Genomic DNA, 21,059 nt, shown 5'->3' with positions numbered 1-21,059 from the left:
ACCAACAACAATGATTAAGGAGAGATATTTTTTTCAAAAGAGGTCTCTGATGGAGCAGTGGTTAAAGGAGAGGTGTGGTGAGGGAGAAAGGTGAGCTAGTCTGTTCCTTAGGGGGCAAACCCTATTAGGCACCTCTACTCTATGTCTGTAGAGTTACTGTGAATCCCAGAGGACTCAAGGCCAGTGTGTTTGGTTTGATTTGCCTTGATAACCTTTTCCATTATGAATATATTTTTCCTTGTTCTGCATGTCTAAAACTTTATAGCATCACTGAGGAGAGATTGTCATGGTTGGCAACTTTGTGTCCTTCCCAGTTTTACAAGGATTTTTTTCATACATTTTAACAAATATAGTATTTGCCAAGGGTTTCTGATATATAATCAGATTAAAGGAATTCTTTTCTTAAAAAAATTCTTTTCTGTTTCTAGAATGCTAAGCATTTTAGAAATCAAGAGTATTTGTTAAATCTTATTAAGTGTTTACTATTCACCTATCATAATTATCACAAGATTTTTTCCCACAAAATATAAGGAGTTTGGGTGGCATAACTGTTAAGCACTTGGCTGTGAATCAAAAATTTGGGGCTTCAAAGGCACCAGAGAAGAAAAGGCATTCTGTTGTTGCAGCCTTGAAAACGCCATGAAGTCGTCCTATTCTCTCACATAGGATTGCTGTGAGTTGAAAAGTGATTGACAACACTTAACAATAACAAAAAGCACATTATGTAGGGACTCAGTAGATATGCTGAAATTCAAGTATCTTGGAGATTTCTGCAATACATATAACTATGGTAGGTTTTTTCATTAACATTAACGTTATCCCAAATAGCAGGGTTATGCCTGGGAGCAAGCCTAACTAATAACCCCTTCAAGTGGAACAGTAGGAGAACATTTATGAGTTCAACCCAACCAAACTCACTGCCATCAAGTCGATTGCAACTCATCGTGAGCCTACAGGTCAGGGTAGAAGTGCCTCTATTGATGACCAAGACTGTAACTCTTTACGGGAGTAGAAAGCATTGTATTTGTCCCATGAGCCCCTGGTAGTTTCGATCTACCAACCTTGTGGTGAGCAGTCTAATGCATAACCATTATACCACCAGGGCTTTATTAGTTTTATTAGTAAGGAAGCTAACCAATGGAACATCCTACAACAACCAGCTGTTTAATGGGTACTAATCTTAGTTCAACATTTATATGAATTTCTCTTATCAATCTTTAACTATGTGTTACATGCAAGTGGGCTATAATCCTTAAAATACACGACAAGCCACAAAAATCATAAAATACAGTGAGTACATAAAAATTCTATAATTCCTTATCTTGACCTACTCTCCAAATGACTTCTCCTTATGAATCTCATAAATGACTAAGACAGCTGGAGGGGTCAAATAGACTCCAAGTGGGATGAGAATAATAATTGATATTACAAACTCTTGTTTGAACTCTTGGGAAGCAGTTAAAGCATACAAATGATAAATATATAACCGACTTCAACAAAATTGAATATACTTACACTTGACTGATTTAAATAAAATGACAGCAGTCTTGCTCACAAGTTTTGCTCACAACTCACATTAGTAAATTTTATCTGATAATATTGTATTGAGAATTTTTAAATCTATGTTTATGAATAAGATTGGTGTGTTAGTAAAATTGTTGTCTTTTCTTTTTTGTATTGTTGTAATTTGATTTTGATATTAAGATCATACTTGCTCCATTGAGTGATTTCATTTGTCAACTTTCTTTCCTACTTTTTTCTTCATGCTTCCTAGTTTTTAAGTACGCAATTGTGCATTTTCCCTAAAATTTCCAAGTTATTGGCACAAAGTAATCCATGGTATTGTCTTATTGTTGTATTCCCTTTTCATTCCTAATATTGCCTTTTTCTCTTTGCTTCCTAATAAACTTTGCCATCAGTTTATCTATTTTATCCATGATTCAGTTGTGTTTATTACAGTTATGTCAGAGATAGTTGAAATATAATTTGTAAGATATGACTATGTCTATTACTTTCTTTTAGCTGGTATATGATAGTTTTTCACTTTCAGCTGTATGGATCCTCAGGGTTTAGGTTAGGTGGCTCTTGTAAGCTCAACCAATGTCTTTGGTTTTGCATTTAACAGGACAATCTCTGTCATTTACTTCGTAAGTGGAGTCAACTTTAACATACATTCACCAGGCTAATCAAGGACAATAGTAACAGAACATCTTTATGCCCCAGGGAGATGATTGGTAAGACTCCCTACTATAAATTAACAAGGAGGCTTTCGAAAGGGAGCCAAAGGCAGATTCAAAAGAGAAACAAACCAACACCATAGACCCAGGAATGGGTTTTAGGGTCCCACTACATTCTCGCTCCTATTTAAGAACCATTAGTTACTGACTCTTGGCCCTGCCGATACTTGCCCTCAGGAAAGGAACACAGAAGGTATGAATGCTATAGCAAATTGTCCTGGAGAGAGTCTACGGTGCCTAGCTATCAGAGAAAATAGCATCTGGAGTCTTTTTTAAAAACTCATTTTACTTGGGGTGGGGAGCTCTTACAGATCTTATAACAATTCACCATTCAATTGTATGAATTATGTTGCCATCATCATTTCCAGAACATCTTCTTTCTACTTGACCCTTTGGTATAAGCTCCTCATGCCCCCTCCCCTCTCACCACCGCTACTCTCACCTTCGTGAATCCCTGATCTTACACCATCCATCGTCTCCCTTCACCCACATTTCTATTATTCTTTCCCTGGGGGGCTGGGAGGCACGGACCATCTAGGGTCTTAAAGACTTATTTCCAAGCAGCCGTCTAAGAGAGAGGTCAACTAAGTCCACATAGAAGAAGCACACCAACATCAGTGACCGAAGGATTGTAAGTCATATAATCTGAAGTCAAAGGAGGGAATAGTATCAGAGCCTAAACTGTGAGATTCTGGTTTGCAGAGGCTCTGGATGACAGTGGGAGCCCAAGGTACGTTTGTGAGATCCACATAGGAATAAGCCTCTGGTGTTTCCTCTCTCCACCACAGAGGGAGGGAGAGACTGGTTAACAGAGTGCCTTGCAGAGAGGACTGGAGAAGACCAAAGCGATGGACCTGACTTGAAAAGTTAAAGCCTTGCCATTTGATTCCCCCTGTAATGCACATTGAGCCTGGTCTTGTTTTCCACATTTTCTGTATTTTTTGTTTGTTTGCTCATATTGGGGTTGATCTCAGATATTATTGTCATTGGTGGTGACCCTCTTGAATTTTTGTTATTGCTTTTCAGTATATGGAACCCAGAATTGATGAGCCTGTAGAGTCAGCAAGTAGGATAAGGGTGTCTGGGACGTATACTGGGGTAACGGGCGATAAAAGGGGGCTGATGTCAAGGAGTTCAAAAAGGAACAGAATGTTTTGAACTGATTGAGGTAGCAATAATACAATACTGCTTGATGTGATTGAACTATGGAATGATATGATACCTTTATTAGCACCCAATAAAATGGTTTTGGGCAAAAAACAACAACATACCTTTGGCAGATATGTGACGAATAAGGGAAAAAATGATATATATTGGATCCCTTTCAACCAACTGTTTTTTTGTATTTTTAATTTATCCTGGTTCTTTCATGCCCTTTCAAAAGTAAAAAGAAATGAAATTATAGAGACAATATGAATATATGTTTCCTGTACCACCATGTAAAAATAAAGAATATTGTGGAACAGAGAGACTAGAGAGAAATATATACAAATAACAACCATATAATGTTTTTTTTCCTTTAACTTTTTATCGTGAATTAGGTGAAAGTTTGCAGAGCAGATCATCAGTTTTACATTCAACAATTCATACACATTTTGTCTTAGCCCATCCAATTGCAGTCAATATAGCACCATTTAGTCTTCTTCCTCTTCACCTTCCTATCCCACTCCTCCTTCTGTCCTAACCCTCTGAATTTTGTTTCAGGTAAGTGGTTATGTACTGGGCTGTGATCCACATGGCTGGCAGTTCAAAACCACCAGCAGCTTCTCGGGAGAAAGACTGAGTTTTCTACTCCCTTTAGCAGTTAAAGTCTCTGAAACCCACAGGGGCCCCTGTAAGTCAGCATGGACTCTCCACACCAGTGAGGGTTTTGTTTTGGTTTGGGGTGGGGGCCTCTTTAATGGTTGATTCTTCTACATTGAGTGGAGTGAGTTCAACCCCAGACCTGAAGGGTGACTCAGGGCCACAGTCTCAATAGACCGGAAAGGCAAGGGCATAATGGGACAAATTCTCAGCACAGAAGGAAGTGAAGGCAGAGAAAACACATTTCCTTTATTGACAGTTTTCAAAAGGGAAGGACTTCTCAAGGGAGGATTCGGTTTGAACTGAGCTGAGCAGGATCTGCTCACAACCCCCACTGCGATGACGGAATTGGCAGAGTGGTAGGAAGAACCTAGCCAGGTTTCTGACTGGCATGAACTTTGGGGGTACATGTACTATCTGTAAGGGGGGAGGGGAGGGCGCTATGAAAAGCCAGCCAATGGTGTCGCAAGTCTGGTAAAAAGCCAGGCAATAGCAGAAGGTCCACTATTAGTGGCATAAAATCTTGAATTTCCATCCAGCTTGGTTCTCAGAGCAGCTGGGCTGTCCATCTGCACAGTGGTGTTAGATGTAACCTTCAGACAACCTCACTTGTTCCATTAGAAACTCTTCCCTGTTTCTCATCTGAATTCTTTCTTGCGAGTAGGGAAAGAACTGAAGGAGAGGGGTCTGAAGTCTCCAGTCCTGCCAAGTCACATTCTCAGGATATAGTAGTTTTCATAAAGAGGTAAAATGATGCATGGTTTCATTATTATTTTGTCTACATTTTCTAAATTTTCCCTGATGAAGAGGTATTATTTTCAGAGTCAAGGCATGAATAAATCATCAGATTAAAATACATTGTACTTCAATCATAAAAACAATAAAGCATGCTCCTTGCCATTCTCATCATCTTTCCTAGATCATATAATAATTGATAAGTTATCCTTCACTTCATTTCCCCCCAAGACCACAGAGGACTTCTTCCTGGTGCCCACTCAACCAATCCCTGGGAATGCATTGCCCTTTTCAGTCCAACACTGGTCCTGCCCTCGCCTGGCCCCGATGACTGCGCGGGGCCTTGGGAAGGGAGAGGAAAGTCGCGAGCTTGAAGGCGTACGGATCTGACCACTTAGGGCCTTATCCTGCCATTGAATCTCAGTAAGGTATCAGCAGGATGCGGCCCAACTGTTTTTCCTCCTCCAATTTCCTCAAACAGAAAATGCCATCCTCTGTCTAAGCCATGCTGCAATGGCTTGTATGCACAACCATTGAAAATTTAATCTGAAACTGGATGAAAATGTCCGGCAGCACTTACAATTGAATTTGTGGAGGTAATGTTTTGTTCACTCTTGGTTCCCAACCTAGATGCAATTTGGCTCCCAATATTTTTGGAAGTGCCTAGTCTGGAGTTCATTTTAGAGTGCCTTTTCTTTTTCGTGAATTCTTCCCTGTGTAGAACTGTCCAGGACTGCTGTGTCTTTGGTTCATTGCAGCGTTGCCTTTTCATGTAGTACAATACTTCCCAAAAACAGGGAGGGTAAAGGGAGAATGGGTAGGAAAGAGGGAACCGATTACATGGAACTGTGTGTGACCTCCTCCCTGGGGGACAGACAACTGAAAAGTGGATGAAGGGAGACGTCGGACTGGGCAAGATATGACAAAATACCCATTTATAAACTATCAAGGGCTCATGCGGGAGGGGGGAGCGGGGAGGGAGGGGAAAAATGAGGACCTAGTGTCGGGGGGTTTAAAGGGAGAGAAATTGTTTTGAGAAACGATGTACAAATGCGCTTTACACAATTGATGTGTGTATGGATTGGGATAACAGTTGTATGAGCCCCTAATAAAATGTTTTTTTTAAAAAAAATCATTTTGCGATAGACACACAATATTCACATATGTTCCCAAATGCATTAAACCGAGTATCTAAAAACAAGCCTAAACAAAGTGGTGCAGTACTGCTTCACTGTTTGAGACAAGCACACATTCCCCTTTGTCCCTGCAAGCAGGGCTTTAAGACAAACTTTGTCGTGTACCACTGTTCATGGCAGGGCTCTTATAATAGCTGAGAAATGGAAGCCGTCTAAAGACCCATGAACAGATGAATGGATGAGACTGTGGCACATGTGTGGATAAGTCAAAACGTATTGCTCCCAAATCATAGAAACCCCAATTAAACAAAAAGATAAGCTTGTGAGACGATGGTTTCTCGACATATCCTCTATATTCTTGATATAGACCTAGATCTGTATACCTCTGAAAGGAAGGGTTGCTATCTCTCTACCCCCATTCCCTGAAGAATCAGTGCTTTTTTATTTTCACGACATCACAACAGCCATTTTAAAAACCTCAAGGGACTCAAATTGTGTTTCGTTTTCATGTTTTGTGAGTTTTAAGTATAAAAAAGGAGTCTCGAGGAGCAAAGTCAGGCTTGTAAGGGTGGATGAGTTCTGTTTCCCAGTAAAATTCCCACAAGTAATTAAGTTCAGATACCATTCCTTCTTCTTGATTTAGATTTGTTGGATCACACAGGTTGGTGTGCTGCTTCCAAGTAGACTTAGTGGACACCTCACTTAGATCTGCCCTGAGTTTAACTTGTCCAGTAGATCCTCTCAGAAGTCACTGCTTTGAAAGGACTTTTGCGAAGACAGTATACTGAGCCTAAGATACTGAATTACTGAGCTAACTCATCTACAGCCATTCACTGATGGTGGAACCATGTTTAAACACATTCTGTTTGAGATAAACCCAATGTATGAGTGGGAACCTTAGTACCGATACTTGTTTACTTTGCTTTGTGTATACAATGGTAAACTATTTAAGTTTAGATAAAATTAAGTCCTGATACATGGTATATAGCATGGATGAACCTTGAAAACATGCTCACCCAAATAAATCAGTCACAACTGACAAGTACTGTGTGATCCCACCTATATGGACTAGGCAAATGTTTGGAGGTCAAAGTTTATCAGTGGATACCATGATCTGTGGGAGAAAGATGAGACTGTGTGCTCCTGTAAAATGTTTAGGTCTAGGAAACCCAAAGGGACAGTTCTACTCTGTCTTAGAGGCTTCCTACGTGTCGGATTCTACTTCATGGCGGTGACTGAGTTTGTAGCGGGCACGAGAGGGGGCGGAAGACGGGCGTTCTTACTTAAGGGGAACTGGGCATGGGAGCTAAAGTAGAGACAGCTAGATCAGTATGGTTCATTTGTCTAATTGAACAAGATGAAAGCTCAGAGAAACATTCAGGCCTTCTCTCTCATAACAAAGCTTCAATTCTGGCTTCATGGGCCTTTTAATATAATCTTACAAAGGAAGAGGTGTTCTTGTGCATTGAGGAAAAACAACTCTGTTTTTGTGGTTCGTAAAGCCTCTCCCTCTCATTTGTGTGGACTCAGGGGAACTCTCCTGGATGGTCAGAGGAGGAAGTCCCATAATGAAACCAAAGACAAGCTTCTTTTATTTCATAATAAAGTCACGTTTCCATTACTACACTGGCCCACTCAGCAAAGATGGAGGGTGCTTTGTTCAAATAGAGGGGTTATTTGGGGCACCTCACAATCTGTGCATTTGTTGGTGTCAGGGTGTTTTGTTAAGGATCTTGTTATAGTGTATGCAGACTGAAGATAACCTTGGCTTGATAATGCAACAAGTCAAGCTGACAGCTTGACTTGGCACCCTCAAGTGACCTTAACTGAACTTTAGGAGGATGAGGCAACCATGCCCCATGTCGAAATACCCACGCAATATACTCACACAGACCTTTAGAGGGCTATGAGTCATCTGAAAGTCTTTAGGCCCCTTAAGAGGATTGACGGAATAGGATTAAAGGGCAAGGCAAGAACACCTATGTATGCTACAGCAGGCAGGGCTCTAGAGATCCTTCAGCTCCTTCCTTGGCTCAGCTTCCAAGTCTTGCAGCTGGAGCATAGATCTTAACATTAGGTTACTTTCAATTAGAGCTCAAATCTCTTATACCCATTATTATGAATTGATTGTTTCTCCTCCAAATCATCATTGGAACCCTAATTCCCCCCCACTCCCCAGCCCCCGTCACTTAAAAAAAAACAAAAACGAACACAGTGATTTCTTCAAACTTTATGGGACTAATCCCAATTTAGAGCACTAGCCCTACGAGAAGACTCTCTGTCAACGAAGGAGGAAGGTCCTTGCCTCTGTTTACCTTCTGTTCCTTGGCAGTCTTCACATGGCATCACTCTACCCCCTCCTCTACTTCTCTGCTTGTTTCGTCTCTTTTGTGTCTCAAAAGAGGGCAACTCAAGACAAACCTTCCCTTTGTTATTGTTGATCGGTGTCTTCAGGTCTCTTCCAACTCATAGCAATACTGTGTACAACAGAACAAACCCTGCCTGGTCCTGGGCCCTTCTGCCTCACTTACGTAACACAGAGAAGTCATTCCCAAATGGAATGATAACCACAGGCACACAGATTAGGATTTGCAGCATCTTTTTTTGGAACATAATTCAATCCATAACATTCTACCCTCTAGTCACCAAAATGTATGTCCTTGCTACATACAGGCAACACACATCTATCCAACAAGATGGGTCGACACAGTGGCTGCTCAATGGGCTCAAACATAATAACAATTGTGGGAATGGCAAAGAACTGGGCAGTGCTTGGTTCTGTTGAACGTTGGGTCATTATGAGTTGGAACGAACTTGATGTCACCTGACCACAACAGCCACAAGGGTACAGCAGGGGAGGATGGAGGGAAATAGGGAGCTAACAACCATGGATACAAAATGTGCTTGACATAATGGATATACAGATGGATTGTGATAAGAGATGTATGAGCCCCCAATAAAATGATTTTTAAAGTGATTTTTATTTAAAAAATAAAATGTTCTGAAATTGATTGTGGTGATGATTGCACTACTCTTCTTAATATGATTAAACAATTAAATTACATGGTATGTGAAATAAATGCTAATAAAACTACTGTATACACTTGAGTATAAGCCGATCTGAGTATCAGCCAAGGCGCCTAATTTTACTACAGAAACTGCGTAAAAAATGTGTTGAAAAACTCAGCTTATACATGCTATTAAAATACAACATTTCTACTAGCCTATAGTCTAAGATAGAGTGTAGGTATCTGCTTTTGCACACCTTAGATCATTTCAGCAACCCCATCCCCACTCCAGGGGTGTTATCACCCACTTAGGGAAACACGGGTCTAACCCCAGAGATAACAGAAAGAGATCCTTGTCTTTTTCTATGCTCTGAAAGAGCTTATGTAGCATTGGTGTCCGGTCGTCTTTGAATATTTGATAGAATTCCCCTTTGAAGCCATCTGACCTGGGCTATTCTCGATTGGTAGTTTCTTAATGACTTGCTCTATTTCTTCCCAAACTGTACATCTTTATGAGAACAGACAGCTTCATCTTTCTCCCACAGAGCGGCTGGTGGGTTTGAACTGAAAACCTTGCAGTTAGGAGCTCCATGCCTATTCCATGTCACCGCCAGGGCTCGTTATATAGTCCCAAAGCAATGTGAATTTACTCCTTACCCAGTATTTCTATTGCAAAATAGTGATGGTTTTAAAATTCTCTCCTTTGAACCAAGACACATCCATTTGTAAGAATTAGTGCATGCTGCTTGGTTTTATTATACTTGGTCTTTCAGAGAATGCCCTCAGTAGTCTTGTGCACTGGGAAAGATGATCTGAGATTACAGAAGAGACAGACACTCATAAGAGTCTACTGACTTGCTGAGGTCCCACCCGCACTCAATGACAGTAATGAAAGCTAGGAAGGCAGTCCATATTTTTTCACTTATGGCTGCATTTGCCCTTTCACCAGCTGATGAAGACTCTTCAGTGTCCAAATGTAGATATATTGCCTCTGCAAGAGAAAGTTCTTATTAAACCACAGCTTACATTAAGACCAGAGGGTAAATTAGTGTAGGCGTTATCTTAATTACCTAGTGCTGTTATGACAGAAAAACCACAAGTGGGTGGTTTTAACAAACAGAAATATATTTTCTCAATACTTACCTGGCAGGGACGATACCATGATCATGAAGGTGGTTTTTCCAGGGCGAGGCTTATCCATTGCACTCCGGATGTGCTGACCCCTGTGATTTCCCCAAATGTGGGAAACTCTACTGCACAATTTGTGGTAGTGGGGGACTGCATTCACGCTCTCCCCTGTATTAAAGAGATAAAAAAAGAAATTAATTTTCTCACAGGTTAGGAGGCTGGAAATTTGAATTTGAGGTGCCAATTCTAGGGTGAAGCTTTCTCTCTGACGACTGTGGTGGAAGGTCCTGTCTCTTTAGTTTCTATTTCCTGGTTCCTCAGAGATTTCCATCACAACCTTCTTTATCTGCTTGTTTTATGTTGCATAAGAGATTGAGTTAAAACACACCTTATGCCATAGTTCCCCAAATTTATTTAACCTAATTCCCCCTTTTCAGAAAAAAAAATTACTCCGCACCCTCTGGCAATGAAAAATTTTGGATCATAGCACATAATTCAAGATAAAGTGTCAGCATCTGCTTGTGCAGGGCTCCTGGATGGTTCCATTAGGCAATATCATTCACTTTGGGAAGCATTGACCTACAAGAATCCTACCTCATTAACATGATAACGATGACCCATTCCCAAATAGAATTATAATGACAGGCATTGAGTTTAGGGTTCACAACACATACTGTCCCATTGACTAGAAGAGACCTATAGTTGTGCCAATCCCAAAGAAAGACGACACAACAGAAAGATGCAGCAGAACAATATCATTGATCTCCTGTGCAAGTACAATTTAGCTGAAGGTCATTCAGCAGCGGTTGCAGCAGTGCATTGGCGGGGAGCTGCCAGAGGTTCAGGATGGATTCAGGAGAGAGCATGGGACAGCGGTATCATTGTGAAGTCACATGGATCCTGGCTCAAAGCAGAGAACTCCATGATGCGGCTTATTTGTGTTTTATTGACTATGAAAAGGCATTTGACTATGTGGATCATGACAAACTGCAGATAACCTTGAGAAGAATGGGGATTCCAGAGTACTTCATTGTGCTCCTGTGGGAATTATTCCTGGATCAAGAGGCAGTGATGCACTTGCTAAGAAAGATCAAGTGTTATAATCTTCAGTATGGATTACTACTCAATGTAAGGAAAACTCAGATCTCACAAATGGATCAACAAATGTCATGTTAAATAGAAAAAAAACCCCACAGAAGTTGTCAAAGATTTTATTTTGCTTGGACCCACAATAAATGCTCATGGAAACAGCAGTCAAGAGGTCAAATGATGTATTGCATTGGGCAAATCTGCTGTACAAGTCTTCGTTTAAGTGTTGAAGAGCCAGGATGTGAATTTAAGGACTGAGGTGCACCTTACCCAAGCCATGGCATTTCAATTGCCTTCTATGCATTTTAAAGGCAGATAATGAATAAAGAAGACATTAGAAAGTTGATGCATTTGAATTACGGTTTGGCTAAAAATATTGAAAATATGGTGGCCTGGCAGACAAACAATTTCTCTTGGAAGAAACACAATCAGAATGCTACTTAGAACATGGATGACTAGACTTCATCTTATGTATTTTAGACATGTTATCAAGAGCATCCAGTACCTAGAACAAGACATCATGCGTGGTAATATGAATAGTCAGCAAAAAAGGAGAACTATCCTCAACAGATGGATTGATACAGTGACTACAACAATGGGTTAAAGCAACATAACATAACAGATTGTGAATAAGTACAGGCCAGGGGACTGTTTCATTTTGTTTTACATAGGGTCACTATGACTCAAAACTAACTCACTGGCCCCTACAATGCCATGAATTATTTAGTATGGCCCTTCTAGCCGTAGCTTTGGTACCTCCACCAAAAGACCTGTGTTTGCCTGATGGGTCTGTTAAAAAGGCAGGGGATGGTACTGAAGGGTTTATATAATTGATCTGTGAGTGACTGTTGACAGTGTTCATCATGATTGTCATCCTGCTGGGTATAAAAGCAGTCATTTCAGAAGAAGGACCAGGAGTGGAACACATCCTTCGGACGCTACGATTCCTGTGCATTGAACCTCCTTAGTCCAGAAGACAGCTCTACCACTAGAATAGTGCCAGAGCAGCAGCAGCAGCAGCAGCAGAACCTGGAGCAAGACCATGAGACAGATCAGTGGACTTCCCAGCATGCAGAGCAAGTAAAAGCTGAGTGCCTTTGGACAGGATGCTGACTTTTGGAGTGGAGCATCTCCAAGTACTTAATTGGGAGAGCTGAGTTTGCTGACCCATGAAACTGGGGCTGGGTGGCTTCTGGTTGAGGCTCATAACAGCATGGCATGCTCTTAGCACAATTTTTAGTAGTCCTAAAAGAACTTTGTAGCATTGCCGAAGCAGAGCAGAACTTAGGCCGAGAAGCTAAGGAGCAGAGAGAGTGAAGCCTGCCTGTGGGCATGGAGAGAAGAAGCTGTGCTGACTGACCGAAACGGAACTGTACCCCAACATTTTTCATGTGGATTGTAACCTGTTCATTTCCCTAATAGAATCCAGCATCGTGAGTGTTGTCTGTGAGTTCTGTGTGGCCACTCCAATCAATTCCTGAACCCAGCAGAAAAGTAGAGTGCTGTGGAAGACAGAGCAGCACCTGAGGTCACTTAGGTGAGTGACCTGAGACTCTTCCTCGCAGGAAACCATATTAATTTAGCTACAGTTGCTGGCTAGACCACACTTTCTCACTCAAGACCTTCAGCTGAAACAGTAAAAATATCCAGTGACTCCAAGTTCGATTTTATTTCAATTGTTTTATTGATCTACAAAATGCTTCAAGTTGCAGTTCTTCTAATTTCAGTTCTTTGAAGCTGAGTGACTGGGAGGCAGTGGCTACCTCTCCGTGTGGTGACTCAAGCTATGCTGCCACCAGAATGACCTTTTACTTCTCGTTATCCCTGAGGGCTACCTGTGTTTAGTTACCGTTCTTTCCCTCCTTTGCCTCATGTGTCCTGATAACTTGTCTATGACTTTTGCCTGGCAAACACAGAGTGTGTATCAACTTGGCTGGGCCGTGATTCTCTGGGATTTGGCAGTTATATCATCATATATTTTGTCACTCGTGTCATGATGTAATTTGGCGGTTATCCGTGATGTAATCATCGCCGTAGTGTCATCAGATGTGATCAGCTATGCAGTTGTAAGGAGAGTTTCTTGAAGAGTGTGGTCTGCATCATGTATGTGGTAGTTACATGTGCTGGTGTCTACTTGAGGATGGCGAGGGTAGGGGTGGAGTCTGGCCTGTCAATCAGGATATAGCCAATGAGACCTCTGTGTAGTCATGGCCTTCCCCTGAGGATTCTGGGAACTCTGGTACTTCCTCCTTGGAGGGGGAGACACACTCTCTCTGTGTTCAGTCCCTGTGAGACATTTCTGAGAAGTCACATGAAGTCACATTTCTGAGGCAGTCAGAATTCCGGAGCTGAAGGAACCACGGGAGACCCCTGGCAGCACTGAGATGCTTACAACGCCACTGAATCCACAGGACTTCCAACCCACCGGCCTGTATCTTCCTGCATTCAGTGTCATTGCATGTGTTTCATGAGTTTGAAGATGACTTTATAGATTGGTATTGGACATATGAACTAATATCGGACTCACAAACTCGATCTGAACTGGGCTGGGATGTTTTCTCAATATTCAATTACTCTTGTATATAAAGCACTTTCTTTTACACATATGAGTGTTTATGAATTTGTTTCTCTAGTCTACCCAGACTATCTCTCTATCTCTCTCTATTCTAAGGATTTTGGCAAATCTCACTTGATTTACGTTGGATCTTGCACCCAGCTCATCATCATCTCATTCCTAGTTCTTGGGATTCGTAAGTCTCTGTAGCCTGTGAGCAACAGCCTTCCATCTTACTTGCGACAGCGAAATGAAATCACTTAACATGACTCTCTAGCCATCGTTTTCATAACTCTCACCCAGTGGGATGGTCTTACTGCCATCAATTTGATTTTGACTCATACCAGCCACGTAGGACAGGGTCAAAATGACAAAAGGCAAAATGACTCTTTTTGTCTTTTTTTAAAATAGAATTTTTTTTATATTTATTGGGTTATTTACCAAACACACTTTCTAAAGTTCTTACGACATTTTAAATATATTATTGTTTACATGCAATTTGTTATGTCTGCTTGCGTAGAGATGCATTTTATTGAGAGTTAACATTAGTTTAATAAATATTCTTTCCTATGAGTGAATTGACAGCTTTTGCCCTTTGACATTTTATATTTTTCTTTTAATCAATTTGAAGGAATTCTTTATATCTTATACCTTCAATAATTGTCATATTTGCTTGAGATCTTTTTACCATTTTATTTTTTACTGCACAAAATTAACCTTTGTAACTTGTATTGCTTCAAACTTTAGAAATCCCTTATCTTTCTGGGATCCAATTAAAAATTCTTTTTTAAAAGTTTCTCAATAGTTAAAGCAAACAAACTTGTTCTTGGGTCAATTCCTACTCACAGTAACCTTACAGGGCAGAGTAGAAAGGCTCCACGGGGTTTCCCAGGGACCCTCATGGCAGCAGTGGACTGACACTTCTTTCTCCCGCAGCGTGGCTAATGGGTTTGAAGCCAAAAATCTTCTGAGCATTCAACTAAAACTGCCAGGGCTCCTTTTCCATAGGTAAGTAAACCAACTGTACTCCAGGGGCACCTAGAGGAGTCAGCAGGACTGTGGGGGCCGCCATATAAGCTAAGACGTTTCCAGTCTGGCCAGCAGCCATTGCAATTGTACCAGCCCACCACCACATAATGTCTGCTAAATATGAAGTACCTCGCAGCTTGGCGCACACGATGCCCTTCTTCTGCAGCATGAAAGTAGACCCATTCACCAAGCTGGACACAATGTCCACGCCTAGGCCTAGAGAGATGGTGGCGGTGCTAGGGCTTCGAGCCCCCTCCCAGGCCGCAGCTGCGGTCTCCATGGTCCCTATTTCGCTCGTTCCCACCACCGACTGTAATTCTTTATGGGAGAAAAACGCTTCATCTTTCTCCTCAAAGTGTCTGGTGTTTTTGAACCGCAGTCTCAGCCCTCATCTCTTTTACCTCATTGAACATTTTACCCTTACTGAAAAAACAATCTGGCTCTGCCTGCAGGAGCCATGGTACATAATTGTTACACACTGGGCTGCTAAGTGCAAGACCAGCAGTTTGAAACCAACAACCCCTCTGCCGGCCAAAAGACGAGGCTTTACACGTTGGTCGCCTGACAGCCTCAGAAACACACAGAAACAGTTCCACCCTGCCCTAAAGGATCACTATGAGTCCGCATTACTTGATAGCTATTTGGTGTTCTTTGGTGTGATCCGTGTAAAAGACTGAGTCAGTTGGCAAAAAGGAAACATGGCAGATATATTTCATTTTCACTTCTGGGGTTTGTTGGAGCAACCCTCAAGGTCAGTCCAAGGAGGCCACTGAAGAGCAGGGGTACATTTCCACATTCAGGTTTTGAATAAGGAAGGTCCCATTGTTTGAACAGCAAACGGTGTGAAGCAATGGCAATGGGTCAAAGGGCTCTAGAATCAAGTCATAAAAGCCCCTGTCAATAAAGCCCTATCAATGAGGGGCTGCAATTGTCCCAGACCCTGGACAGTTCTGTGGCCTGCTGATTGGCAGAGGCGGGTTATTCACGTTCATGACAGTGACTGTGGTGACAGTGACTCTCCATGGATTTTGCACAAAGGCTAATACTTCTCTAACTGTTGCTTGCTGCACAGGGGTATTGCGAGGAAGGGGGAGTTCCCCACTCAGGCACAGTGGAATTTCATCAGATAAAAGATCCTGCCCTTATTTTTCTACCTATAGAACGCAGTTTTCTTTAAGAAAGGAATGGTAGTGTTTACTGTTCCCTATGAAGGAGAAAAAGAAGCCAGACTTCCTTTCAAATCAAAGTTTTGTTCTTTGATCAAAGGTACCTCCCAAGGCTCCTGTCAAGTGCAGTGAAAAGGCTTTCTTGGATTATCTAAAGGTATCAGAGTATGTCCTTTCTCTTGCTTCTAACACGTAGGCCCAGCATTGCTACAGAAAATAGCATCAGTGGCAAGCACCGAAATCGTACCCCTGTCCAAACACCTGACACTGCTCTTCTAGATCACTGTACCATAACACCATTTCAAAAAGACAAATCAAGCTCGTTAATCTTTTATTCAATACATTATGGCACCTATGCTTTCCTTGATGAAACTAGGCCTATGCTGTGTCAAAGTCAGTTCCTTCCCATTCCACATTCAGCAGAGTAAGGTTACAGCATTTGTCTTGAGGCACGGAGGCGTTCAAATACCAAAGTAGCTGTTTTAGCTTGCGGAGTGATCTCTCACAGCAGGTAAGAGAAACTGCGATGGTGACTAGCAACTGCTCAGAGCACCTGCCACACCTATGACACCTGAAGTACGACCCTGCAGGCAGGGTGAGATTGAATGTTACATTTTCATTTGATTTCTACCCTACACTCATGCTTCTTTTCTGGTGTGCAGGTGTACCTTGTTTTATCTGTGTTTCACTTTATGGCACTTCACAGCTGCTGTGTTTGCTACAAACTGAGGGCTGTGGAGAGTAAGTCTGATCGGCACCATCTTCCCAAAGTACAGGCTCACTTCGTATCACTGTCTCATGTAGTTTGATAATTCCCGTAGTATTTCAGAGTTTTTCATGATGCTATGGCTGGCTTAACAGACTGTTGTAACATGTGAACATAACTTTTGTATGAACCACAAAACAAAACTTGTGTGACTTGCTTTATGACACTATTTGTTTTATTACACTGGTCTGGACTAGAACTCGCAATATCTCCGAGGTATGAATACAGTCTCCCAGATATAATTAGTCATGGTATGGGCTGCTTTACTGTGGAAACGTTATAATCAGTAGATTCCCCATCGTATCATTGCATCAACATTTACAGAGCAGTGAAAAACTAAGTCAATTAGTTTCTTCAGGAGCAAGGTTGCTCCGTTTTCTTTAGCTTCCTGACTTCTCTCTCATACACAGGTGCATCATCACAGGCAGCTAGAACACAGTCAGGTGCATTTTCACAATTTCATGTGGGACACAAGCCACGGATGCGCTTTTCTCTGCAAGCATATCCATGGTAGAACTGTTAGCAGGATGGTCACAAGTCGTTCAGTTGACAGCCATTACATTCTCATTCCTTCCAGTAAGAGACAAGAATGAGTGGTTACCAATGGGACCGTTCTACTCTGTCTTATAGGATTGCCATGAGCTGGAGTCACATTGAATTCATAATACTGCCTGGTGTGGTCATGGTTCAGTGACTTGACAGTGAGGTTGGCTTTTGAGAGAGTCTGGTTCAGTAATAAGCTCTCAGTTCTGATGAGTTCGACTGTGACGGAGTCCTTGTTTGGAGGGAAATGCCCACTGAAACGCTAAGGGGTCCTGGGAATCATGCCTGCACCGTACCCACCGATAAGCAGGAAAGACAAGACTATGGAGGATAGAAAGCATGAGAGGGAAAGAATGATAAGGTAAATATTGTAATAGTTAATGTGGAACAGTGAGTTACTTGATGTGGCGAAGGGCCCTAGTCTTTTTAACTTCCACCCAGTGATTGGGTGGGACCATGTAAATTGGGTATATTTGCTCTTTTCCTGATGGATCTGGGTAAGAGAAGGTGGGGGAGGATTCTGATAGAATTTTATGATTCAGATGTGAATGATGGTTAGTAGGGTTAATTGTGATTGTAGAGAGCTGGAGCTTTAATGTGGTGATTGGTTAATTTTTCTATCCCACTGGGTATAAAGTGAGTCATCTTAGAAACAGGAAGGAACTCTAATGGTGTAGTGGGTTATTAGTTGGACTGTTATCCCCAAGGTCAGTAGTTCAAACCTACCATCTATCTGTCCATATACCTCATCAATATTACTTGTTATATTTATTCCAATTTTGTTTTTTTTTAATTCCTGCCAACTGGATTAAATTTTAGTCCTATAGATGGAAAGGCATACGTTTAGGCTGAGTCCTTTCACCATACTTATTTAATTTGTATGCTGAGTAAATAATCCTAGAGAAGGTTCCCCCTTTCTTGAGTCCCTAGATATTTTGATTGAGCAGCAGTCCCTGGGAATTCACCTTGTGGCAAACATCTCTGGTGAACACTGAGATTTCCCAGGTAGTTAGGAAAGGTACACTCTGGACACGAAAGGTCTGTAGGCAAAAGTCAGACATAATTCCAAGTACATTGCTCTGAAATCACCAGCAAAATGTGAACATATGTCATCTTTTTAGCCTCTGTTTCTATCAAGTACATACATATTTTTAAAAGGGTATTGTCTTATGATTTTGTTACTAGTTCCTAACTATGGGTTCTCATTTTTATTATTATAATTTATAAACTGGCATTTAATTCATTCTCTTCATAAATATTTATGGAGCACCTTCTTTGTCTCACTCTAAAGACATTGCATTCGTAGAGAAGAGAAATCAAAAGCCTACGGCAAGCTACTGGGAGATTTGATAAGTATTTGGCAGTTTCATAATCTCCTGTCAACTTGAGAAGGGGTGGGATCTACCCTGTCAATCATGTGACAGTCATTGAGGCCTCTGTGTGGACTTGGCTTTCTCCTGAGGATTCTGGGAACTCCGGTGTTCCTTCCTGGAGGTGGGACACCTACACTCTCTGCTTTGTCTTCTTGTTGAAAAGCCACATGTAGCCAAGCTGGTTGACCCAGAGCCCTGGAGCTGGAGGAGTCATGTGGAGATCCACGCCAGCACTGAGATGCTTCCACCACCACTAGATCACAAGACTTTCCATCCACTGACCTGTGAGCTTCCTGCATTCAAAGTCATTTCATGTGTTGCATGAGTCTGAAGAAGAATTTATAGACTGGTATCAGACATATAGGCTAATATTGGACTTATGGACTTGAACTAGACTGGGCTGGGATGTTTTCTTAATATACAATTACTCGTTGATATAAAGTTCTCTATTACACACATATGAGTGTCTCTGGATTTGTTTCTCCAGACTACCCAGACTAACACAAGTCATTTTGGTTATTGAATAGGAACTGTAAAGCATCCCCTAATTCATAATAAGTTCAAGACGGAAAAAAAGACTGAGAGTTGGGACTTTGTGAATTTTCCACAACAGGTTGTCTGAACAGTTTTATGTCTGGTCTACCTACTAATAAATGCTTGCCTAATACAAGTGGGTCTCCCCTGCAAATTGGAAAAAAGCTCCGCTGGACAGAGCTTTGTAGTATGCATATTTTCCCGGTAGGTCAGTGAATGAGTGGTTTTCTTGTTTCACAAAAGGTGAAATGTTGATTGATGAAAAACCTTGTCATGGACGGCTGTCACCTTCCCAAAATTTGAGCACTTGTGCTTGAAGACTGACGACTGATTATTGAAGAGATAGGGAAGTTATCTGGACTATTTTGGAGCTTGGTTCCGTGAACTGTAATGAGAGATTTGGGAATGAGAAGGGTCGTTGTGAAATTTGTACCTTGGGGTCTGACTGACCAGGAAAAGGAGCATCAGGTGGAAACATGCTGTGCTTTGAAAGAGTAACTCCAAAGTGACCCAGACTTCTTTCCCAAGGCCATCACTGGTGATGACACATGCTGTTATTCTTATGACCCCAAAGCAAACATCAATCAAGCCAGTGAACACACCGTCATCACCTGTCCCGCCAAAAGCTCTCGAAGTGACATCAAAGATCAAGATGATGCTTATTTGTTTTTTTGATGTGAGGGAGATAGTGCATTTGGAGTTTTTTCCACCAGCTCAGACTGTTAATCAAGCTTTCTATTCGGAGGTTCTGAAAAGATTGCATAACAGTGTGCATCAAAAAAGGCCTGATTTATGATGAAACATACACCGTTCCTCTAGTTCCTAAATGCTCCCCCCGCCACACAGACACACACACACTATCATGAACCCAATTCTACTTTACAAATATGGCTAGACCAGAGGATGTACACTGGCACAGATAGGGACTGGAAACACAGGGAATCCAGGGCGGATGATCCCTACAGGACCAGTGGTGAGAGTGGCGATACCGGGAGTGTGGAGGGAGGGTTAGGTGGGAAGGGGGAACTGATTACAAGGATCTACATATAACCTCCTCCCTGGGGGATGGACAACAGAAAAATGGGTGAAGGGAGATGTCAGACAGTGTAAGATATGACAAAATAATAATAATTTATAAATTATCAGGGGTTCATGAGGGAGTGGTGGGTGGGGAGGGAGGGGGAAAATGAGGAGCTAATGCCAAGGGCTCAAGTAGAAAGCAAATGATTTTGAGAATGAGGATGGCAACAAATATACAAATGTACTTGACACAATGGATGGATGTATGGATTGTGATAAGAGTCGTACAATCCCCCAATAAAATGATTAGCAAAAAAATAAAACCTGATTCGTAGCAGACAGGGGACTGGTTTTGCCACCAGGACAATGCACTTGCTCACGTAGCAGAAGACAGCATGCCTGTCTTGCCCCATGCACCTGACTCACCTGGCCTTGCTCTGTGAATGAAGAGGGACAGGAAAGGATGATGTAGAAGAGGTGAAGAAAAATATGAGGGAGGTGCTGTCAGCCATCCAAACAGATGATTTTGAAAATGTTTCCTAGAATGGAATTGCAGATTTGACAAATGTATTACATGTAATGGAGAATACTTTAAAGGTGATAAAGTTGGGGTTTTAAAAAAATCATTTTATTGGGTGCTCATACAACTCTTATCACAATCCATACATCCATTGTGTAAAGCACATTTGTACATTCGTTAACCTCATCATTCTCAAAACATTTGCTCTCCACTTAAGCCCCTGGCATCAGCTCATTTTCCCCCTCCCTCCCTATGCCCCCACCCTCATGAATCCTTGATAATTCATAGATTATTATTTTGTCATATCTTATACTGCCCGACATCTCCCTTCACCCACTTTTTTGTTGTCCATCTCCCAGGGAGGAGGTTATATGTAGATCCCTGTAATCGGTTCCCCCTTTCTACCCCACCCTTCCTC

The 21,059-nt window shown here is 41.7% G+C and overlaps 1 non-coding gene across 1 annotated transcript; it reads left to right on the top strand.

Annotated features, from left to right (window-relative positions):
• The first annotated feature begins 10,054 nt into the window (after window positions 1–10,054).
• On the top strand, window positions 10,055–10,218 carry LOC115871793. The gene has a single exon (XR_004047482.1). It is a non-coding gene; the product is annotated as a U1 spliceosomal RNA (small nuclear RNA).
• Window positions 10,219–21,059: the final 10,841 nt, after the last annotated feature.

Source organism: Echinops telfairi, unplaced genomic scaffold (assembly GCF_000313985.2).
Source record: "Echinops telfairi isolate 266 unplaced genomic scaffold, ASM31398v2 ScPeMD7_7405;HRSCAF=8443, whole genome shotgun sequence".
Taxonomy (NCBI): domain Eukaryota; kingdom Metazoa; phylum Chordata; class Mammalia; order Afrosoricida; family Tenrecidae; genus Echinops; species Echinops telfairi.
Note: the sequence above shows the minus strand (reverse complement) of the source record. Positions and strands in the feature narration are given on the sequence as shown.